The sequence below is a fragment of the Podarcis bocagei genome, assembly GCF_964188305.1.
Source record: "Podarcis bocagei genome assembly, chromosome: 15".
Taxonomy (NCBI): Eukaryota; Metazoa; Chordata; class Lepidosauria; order Squamata; family Lacertidae; genus Podarcis; species Podarcis bocagei.
In genome coordinates, this window is record NC_138141.1 from 39,139,923 (window position 1) to 39,149,882 (window position 9,960).

The window sequence follows — 9,960 nt, forward strand, 5'->3', positions numbered from 1 at the left end:
CTAATAAAATATTATTTAAAAAAAGAAAGAAAAGGATGCTTACTTGCATCCCTAAATATGACTCACATTGGATACAGTGCAGAATACTGAATGTCTAATTTTGCAAGGAAAATATGTTGTTGGCATCCATCTGTATTGAGAGACAATGGAGTGCACCTCCGGGGGTGAAGCCAAACCGCTGCGTCAGCAGAACTGAAGTGATCTCCCCAGGGAAAGGGGAGGGAGGAGAAAGAGACTGGGAGCCCAAAGTAACCCAGCTAATAGGATTTACAGCCAAGTAAGTGTGTCTATAGGGGCACGGGTGGCGCTGTGGTCTAAATCACAGAGCCTAGGGTTTGCCGATCAGAAGGTCGGCTGTTCAAATCCCCGCGACGGAGTGAGCTCCCGTTGCTTGGTTCCAGCTCCTGCCCACCCAGCAGTTCAAAAGCACGTCAAGTGCAAGTAGATAAATAGGCACCGCTCCGGGGGGAAGGTAAACGGCGTTTCCGTGCGGCTTAGTCATGCTGGCCACATGACGCGGAAGCTGTTTGTGGACAAACGCCGGCTCCCTCGGCCTATAGAGCGAGATGAGCGTCACAACCCCAGAGTCGTCTACGACTGGACCTAATGGTCAGGGGTACCTTTACCTTAAGTGTGTCTATAGATAGCAGTTTTAAGGAGTTTCCAGATAGGGGATTAATATTGCAAATGAGTCATTCAGATACTGCAGTTCAGTTGCTGACAACATACTCTTGTTTTGTTTTTTTTACTTACTGGGGGTTTTTTTGAGGAAAGGGTAAATCTAGATTAAATTGGGATCTGGCATTCTGATACTCACAGTTTGATGCTGGCATTTTGATTGCAGTAGCACCGGAGCACAGGAAGCTTCCTTATACCACGTCAAACAACTGGTCCATCTAGCTCAGTGCTGTCACCACTGATCAGCAGTGGCCTCCAAGGTTTCAGAGAGGACCTTCTGCATGGAAAATGGATGCTCTACACCAGGCAAGTGTCTGTGAGAAAAACAAAGGGAGAGAACTGAAGTTTGAAGGAGAGATGGAGCCAGAGCCAGAGTTTGGAGTGACCCAACATGGGAGTGATGGACTTTGGCTGCCTGTTGGGAGTGTTCCCTGTGCCCTTGCCCATATAGTGTCCTCCAGATGTGGTTGGAGGGCCGCTCCCATTATCCCTGCCACTGGCAATACTGGTTGGGGCTGATGGGAGCTGTAGTCTACCAACATCTGTAGGGTACTACATTGGCTGCTCCTGACTTAGGACCAGCCAGTATATTTGTAAATAGACACAAGCATTACAGAATGCCAATATGCTTCCAAAGGAAACCAAACTCAGGTAAGAGCTGCAGCCTTCTCACCAAATAAAGTGGGGTGATCTTAATAATATCTATGTATACACTTAGAGGAAGGCATAGCAGATGTGGGGGAGCAGCAAAGATGGAAATATGTTTGTAATTATAATGGAAATTTCAGGGATTCTGTCATTTTACTTCATAGAATGGCCTCACTTCCATTTCAATTTTTCTTCCATTCTATTAGCTTTACAATATTCTGTCTGGCTAGGGTGATAGATTGATTTAAGGATCAGCTTGTTGGGGAAATCAGGGCTTGGAACGGCTCACGCCTGTGGCCTAACTTCTCTATCTTTTTAAATATTTCAGTTCCTGGAGATCTTTATTTCCCATTTCGATTTCCTGTAGCACACTAAATTTATCTTAGTCAGTTCGTCAAGTTGTCCTCCTGCTCTCCTCCTCCCTCTTATCTCCACTTCCCCCTGTACGACCGGAAAAAAACACCTACACTATCTCTGCTGCCAATAAACTCAACCGGTGGTAATCCGCAGATTATTTTGATAGGACAGCATTCAAGGCGAAGGCAAAAACTTTGAAGTGGAGGACTCATCCTGGTCTCTGGGCACATTGCCCAAAGCCCAGCAGACCCTTTCTTTGAGGATAAATGGATTTTTGCTGCCCGCTGATGGATGCATGGAGCCAGGATGGGACATTGGTCTATCAATCCCAGTATGGCATTCTCCGACTGGAAGCAGCACTGCAATGTCCGAGGCATAGGGACAAAAGTTCAATGGTAATGCATGCACTTTGCTTGACAAATCAATGCTCCCACGAAGGTTACTATGTTCATAACCTGTATCTTGAAGGTGTGTGCATCATAGCTTAACAGTAGAGATCTGTACGCAGAAAGTACAGTGGTGCCCCGCAAGACGAATGCCTCGCAAGACGGAAAACCCGCTAGACGAAAGGGTTTACCGTTTTGGAGGTGCTTCGCAAAACGAATTTCCTATGGGCTTGCTTCGCAAGACGACAATGTCTTGCGAGTTCCTGCTGGTTTTTTCCCTCCCCCCCTTTTTCTAAGCCTCTAAGCCGCTTATCAGCTGATCCGATCAGCAGATAAGCCGCTAAAAGCCGCTAAAAGCCGCTAATCCGCTAATCCGTCAATGGGCTTGCTTCGCAAGATGAAAAAACCGCTAGACGAAGAGAATCACAGAACGGATTCTTTTCGTCTTGCGAGGCACCACTGTATCAAGTTCTATTCTCAGCATGTGGAGGGGGAAAGGGAGTCTAGCAGATCAAAGAGTGGCACTTGATAGCTATCCTCTGCCACCTGCTAAGTGCCACTGGACTCCATTCCTACCCTGAAGTATCTGGGTGCTATTAGTTGTCTCCCATGTTACAGAGGCTCAATTAGAACCAGACTTTTAGTGTTGCTGGTCCCACGCTGTGAAATGCTCTTCCAGCAGAGATTCAGCAGGCACCCCTTGCTTTTGACTTTCGCTTAAGTTGCGTTTTTTGATTAGTCAATCACCATAATTATAGAATCAAAGGACTGTAGAGTTGGAAGGGACCCCAAGGGTCATCTAGCCCAACCCCCTGAAATAAAGGAATTGCAGCGAAAGAATTCCTGAAAGAGGTGGATCTGGCACCTTCACTATACAGTTTTCATCATATGAGGGAAGACAAACCTCTTTACCTGGGCCTTTGAGACCTGAGAGGTATACATTTGGGACCTATTCCATAATTTGTTTTTAGCTTTGTTGTTTTAAATTGTTGTCACCCACCCTGGGAACCTAGGGTGAAGGGCAGGTAATAAATCATTACCGTAAAATGTTGCACACGCCGCCTTCCCTAATTCACATTAATAGTGTTGCTAAGAAAATAGCCAAGGTCATGTGGGAGGGACAGACACGCATTCACACAAGAGAAAGTTGGCGCATCTTTCGGGTTTTTTTACAAGCCACCAGAGAATGAAACCTGCATAACATTATATATGTCAACCTCTCTTCCGAAGTACGCAGCCCTGACACAAACTCAGCACCATTCCTTTGCCAGGTACCTGCAAAAAGTCTCTATTACAAAGGCATTTGCCTCCTGGAGATGCTCTCACAAGCAGAGTCAAGCCAGTGTGGAACTGTGAAGTTCGTTCTCTCTCCCCCTCTGTTTACGGTCAGGTAATCTGTCTCTCAGTATATTTCAGCCTAGCAAGAGGCACCCAGCACATCTCTCTGTAAAACTCTGACTTCATCCCACATGCATCCTCTTTCACTGCGCTCAGGGATGATACTCACTGATGACACAGAAAGATTATTTCACATTTTGCATCAAATGACCGTTCGAGAGATGACTATAATATAATCTCTTTCCTAGGAGCTCGTGATCCAGGCTTTGCCCTTGAACACTGTCTTAGAATGTTGTAAAAAGTAGCAAAGCTCTGCCCCTCTTGATCAATTGCATCATATATATTCCTTCTCTGGACAATCTGTACTTGGCAAGGGAGGGGTGCATTGCCGGGTGCAATGGAACAACACCCTCAATTTGCCTTCAGTGCTCCTTTAGGAAAACTGGGCAGATGTGAGCCCCCAAGGAGAGGACAAGGAAATAGGCAGAGGTGACAGGGTAAGGAAGAGGTGGTGGGGCCCACTCAAAGTGGGGACACCCCCACCAAGCTACCTTGGCAAAACCTGGAGCCAGAATTGTGGGTAGCACTAGAGTGACATACAGACTTTTCTAGCTAATGGAAATGGAATGGAATGGGCAGTTCCATAGTGGTACAGACCAGGTGGGGGGGGGACCTGTGATACTTCCCATGTCACTGAGCTCAAACTCCCATCAGCCCCAGCTAGAAAACCCAGTGGTCAGCACTAGGGGCTGGTTCACTGGGGCACTGCCCCACCAACCTCAGTCTGCCTCCACCTTACCATCTTCTTGTCGTTAGCTCTGACTTTACCTACGGGCTGTGCTCCCTACCTTCTGCCCTGCCAATCCCAATGGGCATCAGACACCACTGGGGGTCAAGGATAATGCAATTTCCAGTCCAGCAACATCCAGACAATCACAGATTACTCACTCTTCGGAAGGACACAGTGCAGCTCACAATTTTCTTCTTTATGCTTTTACTCATGGGCGTAGCTGGGGGGGGCAGGGAAGGGCAGTCCCCCCCAAAAAAATAAAAAAAATACATAACTCAGATTCTGCCCCCCTAACGAAAGGCCTGTCCCCCCAAAAAAATTCTGGTTATGCCCATGCATTTACTTTTCATTTTTTTGTCTGGGCTTGGCCTCATTCTGCTCTCATTCTGCCCCAGCAACTGAATTTATGAACAAGGTGGATCTGATTGCTCTGGGGCTCAAAGCCTCCAGAGACACGGCATTTTCTCTCGAGGCTTGCCATGACACCCAGCCTCCCAAGAGTTGGCCGGTGCTTATGCTTTTTCTCCTTGAGTCTTCAAGCAGAGGTCAACAACAGAAGGACACCTTCCCCTTCTCCGGATTACAGAAAATTGAAATAAGCCTCTCTCATAGCGGGTGGAAAAAGAAATCTTAGCTGTCATTCCTAATATCATCACGATCCACAGCAGCTGGCTGGGGAGCAAGAAAATATTAATAACAATAATATTTTTTTGGACAAAAAAACCTGCGGAAGAATAAAGTTGTCTTGTTATTTCCATTTTCATATCAACATTCCCCGAACAAGTAACCTTATTTGCCGTTCCTCTGAATTCTCCAAGTTGTTAAAATTGTGAGCACAGCACCCTCTGCTGGTGCAAACTCTGAAATATAGTCAAAGGAGTTGAAATCGTACAGCAGACACAGATAACAAATGTGAGCTCTATTGAGGCTGAGGCAAGTGATCATGTCCAAGTGCTCAAATGTCAAAGGTGGCCAGTGTGGTGACCCTAGAGGTTGCTGGACAACAACATGAGACTGGCCAGTTGCTTACTCTGGAAATGGTTGCACTCCCTCTGAAAGAAAAGTTTCATAGTTTGGGAAATGCACCAGGATTTACCCCTGTCACCTGAGACTCAGGTAGCCTCAGTGGCTTGGAATGCCTTTTACCTGTTACATCTGGTATGACAATTATAGCTATACTTGAGCAAAGATAGCCTGGTCACAGTGATTCATGCACCGGTAATCTCAAAACTAAATCACAGGGAATGACCATTTTGCACACAAACAAGGACACATGTACACAGCTTTCGATCCTGGAAGGGGCAGAACAGGGGTGGAACAGACTTACATATGCAGTGACCCAGAATGTAACCCCCACACAAACAGGGAGTTCGCTGCACAGGCAATGGCTGATTTACATGCGAATGCGCACACATGCCCCCTTCATGGATCACTGCCTTGCCGTGGCGAAGGGGCTTGAAGAACTCAGAGAAGCTATGAACTATGCCGAGCAGGGCACCCAAGATGAACTGGTCATAGTGGAGAGTTTTGACCAAAAGTGATCCACCTGGAGTAGGAACCGGCAAGCCACTCCAGTATCCCTGCCAAGAAAACTCCATGGACAAAGACAACAGGCATATAAAAGTTATGACGCTGGAAGATGAGCCCCTCAGGTCGGAAGGTGTCCAACATGCTACTGGGGAAGAGCGGAGGACAAGTACAAGTAGATCCAGAGCTGATGAAGCGGCTGGGCCAAAGCCGAAAGGACGCTCAGTTGCGGATATGCATGGAAGCGAAAGGAAAGTCCAATGCTGTAAAGAAAAATATTGCATAGGAACCTGGAATGTAAGAACCATGAACCTGGGTAAGTTGGATGTGGTCAAAAATGAGATGGCGAGAATAAATATTGACATCCTGGGCATCAGTGAGCTAAAATGGACGGGAATGGGCGAATTCAGTTCGGATGACTATCATATCTACTACTGTGGGCAAGAAACCCGTAAAAGAAATGGAGTGGCCCTCATAGTCAACAAAAGAGTGGCGAAAGCTGTACTGGGATGCAGTCTCAAAAATGATAGAATGATCTCGATACGAATCCAAGGCAGACCTTTTAACATCACAGTAATCCAAGTTTATGCACCAACTACTGGTGCTGAAGAAACTGAAATTGACCAATTCTATGAAGAATTACAAGACCTTACAGAAGTGACACCAAAGAAGGATGTTCTGCTCATTATAGGGGATTGGAATGCTAAAGTAGGGAATCAAGAGATAAAAGGAACAACTGGCAAGTTTGGCCTTGGAGATCAAAACGAAGCAGGGCAAAGGCTAATAGAGTTCTGCCAAGAGAACAAGCTGGTCATCACAAACACGCTTTTCCAACAACACAAGAGACGACTCTACACATGGACATCCCCAGATGGGCAACATCGAAATCAGATTGATTATATTCTCTGCAGCCAAAGATGGAGAAGCTCTATACAGTCAGCAAAAACAAGACCTGGAGCTGACTGTGGCTCAGATCATCAGCTTCTTATAGCAAAATTCAAGCTTAAACTGAAGAAAGTAGGAAAAACCACTGGACAGTTAAGATACAATCTAAACCAAATCCCTTATGAATACACAGTGGAAGTGAGGAACAGGTTTAAGGATTTAGATTTGCTGGACAGAGTGCCTGAAGAACTATGGGTGGAGGCTCGCAACATTATACAGGAGGCAGCAACTAAAACCATCCCAATGAAAAAGAAATGCAAGAAAGCAAAGTGGCTGTCCAACGAGGCCTTACAAATAGCGGGGGAGAGAAGGCAAGCAAAATGCGAGGGAGATAATGAAAGATACAAGAAATTGAAAGCAGATTTCCAAAGAATAGCAAGGAGAGACAAGAAGGCCTTCTTAAACGAGCAATGCAAAGAAATAGAGGAAAGCAACAGAATGGGAAGAACCAGAGATCTGTTCAAGAAAATCGGAAATATGAAAGGAACATTTCGTACAAAGATTACCATAATAAAGGACAAAAGTGGTAAAGACCTAACTGAAGCAGAAGACATCAAGAAGAGGTGGCAAGAATACACAGAGGAATTATACCAGAAAGATATGGATGTCTCGTACACCCCAGGTAGTGTGGTTGCTGACCTTGAGCCAGACATCCTGGAGAGTGAAGTCAAATGGGCCTTAGAAAGCACTGCAAATAACAAGGCCAGTGGAAGTGATGGTATTCCAGCTGAACTGTTTAAAATTTTAAAAGATGATGCTGTTAAGGTGCTACACTCAATATGCCAGCAAGTTTGGAAAACTCAGCAGTGGCCAGAGGATTGGAGAAGATCAGTCTACATCCCAATCCCAAAGAAAGGCAGTGCCAAAGAATGCTCCAACTACCGCACAATTGCACTCATTTCACACGCTAGCAAGGTTATGCTTAAAATTCTACAAGGAAGGCTCAAGCAGTATGTGGACCGAGAACTCCCAGAAGTGCAAGCTGGATTTGGAAGAGGCAGAGGAACCAGAGACCAAATTGCAAACATGCGCTGGATTATGGAGAAAGCTAGAGAGTTCCAGAAAGACATCTACTTCTGCTTAATTGACTATGCAAAAGCCTTTGACTGTGTTGACCACAGCAAACTATGGCAAGTTCTTAAAGAAATGGGAGTGCCTGATCACCTCATCTGTCTCCTGAGAAATCTCTATGTGGGACAAGAAGCTACAGTTAGAACTGGATATGGAACAACTGATTGGTTCCAAATTGGGAAAGGAGTACGGCAAGGCTGTATATTGTCTCCCTGCTTATTTAACTTATATGCAGAATTCATCATGCGAAAGGCTGGGCTGGATGAATCCCAAGCCGGAATTAAGATTGCCGGAAGAAATATCAACAACCTCAGATATGCAGATGACACAACCTTGATGGCAGAAAGTGAAGAGGAATTAAAGAACCTTTTAATGAGGGTGAAAGAGGAGAGCGCAAAATATGGTCTGAAGCTCAACATCAAAAAAACGAAGATCATGGCCACTGGGCCCATCACCTCCTGGCAAATAGAAGGGGAAGAAATGGAGGCAGTGAGAGATTTTACCTTCTTGGGCTCCATGATCAGTGCAGATGGTGACAGCAGTCACGAAATTAAAAGACGCCTGCTCCTTGGGAGAAAGGTGATGGCAAACCTAGACAACATCTTAAAAAGCAGAGACATCACCTTGCCAACAAAGGTCCGTATAGTAAAAGCCATGGTTTTCCCAGTAGTGATGTATGGAAGTGAGAGCTGGACCATAAAGAAGGCTGATCGCCGAAGAATTGATGCTTTTGAATTATGGTGCTGGAGGAGACTCTTGAGAGTCCCATGGACTACAAGAAGATCAAACCTCTCCATTCTGAAGGAAATCAGCCCTGAGCGCTCACTGGAAGGACAGATCCTGAAGCTGAGGCTCCAATACTTTGGCCACCTCATGAGAAGAGAAGACTCCCTGGAAAAGACCCTGATGTTGGGAAAGATGGAGGGCACAAGGAGAAGGGGACGACAGAGAATGAGATGGTTGGATGGTGTTCTTGAAGCTACCAGCATGAGTTTGATCAAACTGCGTGAGGCAGTGGAGGACAGAAGTGCCTGGCGTGCTCTGGTCCATGGGGTTACGAAGAGTCGGACACGACTAAACGACTAAACAACAAGCGCACACATGCACAGCGCCGAACCCAGAAGTGACCTCAAAACATCCCTAAAAGGATGGAATGGGAGTGGGGTCGAATGCTTTATGTGGGCTCCGCTGACACACAAGTAACCCCCACACAAAATGAGGATTGCTTGTATTGCAATGAGATCTGTGAGGAACTACCCTTGGGCCTGGTACAGAAGCTCTGGCTGGTACAACATGCTGCAGCTGAACTATTGGTGGGGACAGACTACCACCAACACATATACTCCAGTGGTCAGAAGTTTGCACTCGCTGCCTGTATGTTGTTAGGCCAAATTCAAAGTTTTTGTGTTGATTTAGAAGGCCCTTAACAACTTAAGTGCAGAATACCTTAAGGTCCCCCCAATTCCTTATAGCTCTGCCCAATCACTGAGATTTTCAGGGAATCACTGTTAGCGATTCCCCCATGGTTCAGACGCACAGCTTGCATCCACCAGGAGCTGTGTGTTCAGTATTGTGGAGGAGATCAGAAAGGCCCTCTCCCCCTTGAACATCAGGCACTTGACATTTCTATTTCAGCAGGCATTTTAAGCAAGCTTTCTGATTTTTCAGCTTATTTTAATTGATTTTATCCACTGTACATTTATGTGATTTTATCATATACCACGTAGAAACGTCAGTGTTTTGTAGCATATAATACCACTTCCATAAGTTAAACTTTTACCACCAGTAAAACTTTTACCACCAGTCATTCACCATACTGGCTGGGGGTGATGATAGTTGGGACTCCAACAATATCTGGAGAGCACCATGTTGGCCGCCCCTGCCATAGACGGTCTGTTGATAGCCAGTTGTATAGATTTTCCGTTTGCTGAAAATGAGGGTGTCTCCATGGGATCTTTGGCTATGCAAAGGCTTCACAGAAAAGCTGGGTCGCCATGAGGAGGGATTTGAAGAAAGAGAAAAGTGATACCCTAAAGGTGCTGTAAGAGGCACTTCAGGATGGGGGAGAGATTCAATTCAGTTTACATTGAAAGGAGAAGCTCCCACATTCACACTTTCCGAAACAATATGCTCCAACTCCAACACAGCCATCCTTTGAAATTCACACATCTTTCAATTTTGCAGCACAGTTATCCAGTAAAGTAATGTGTACAAAAATGC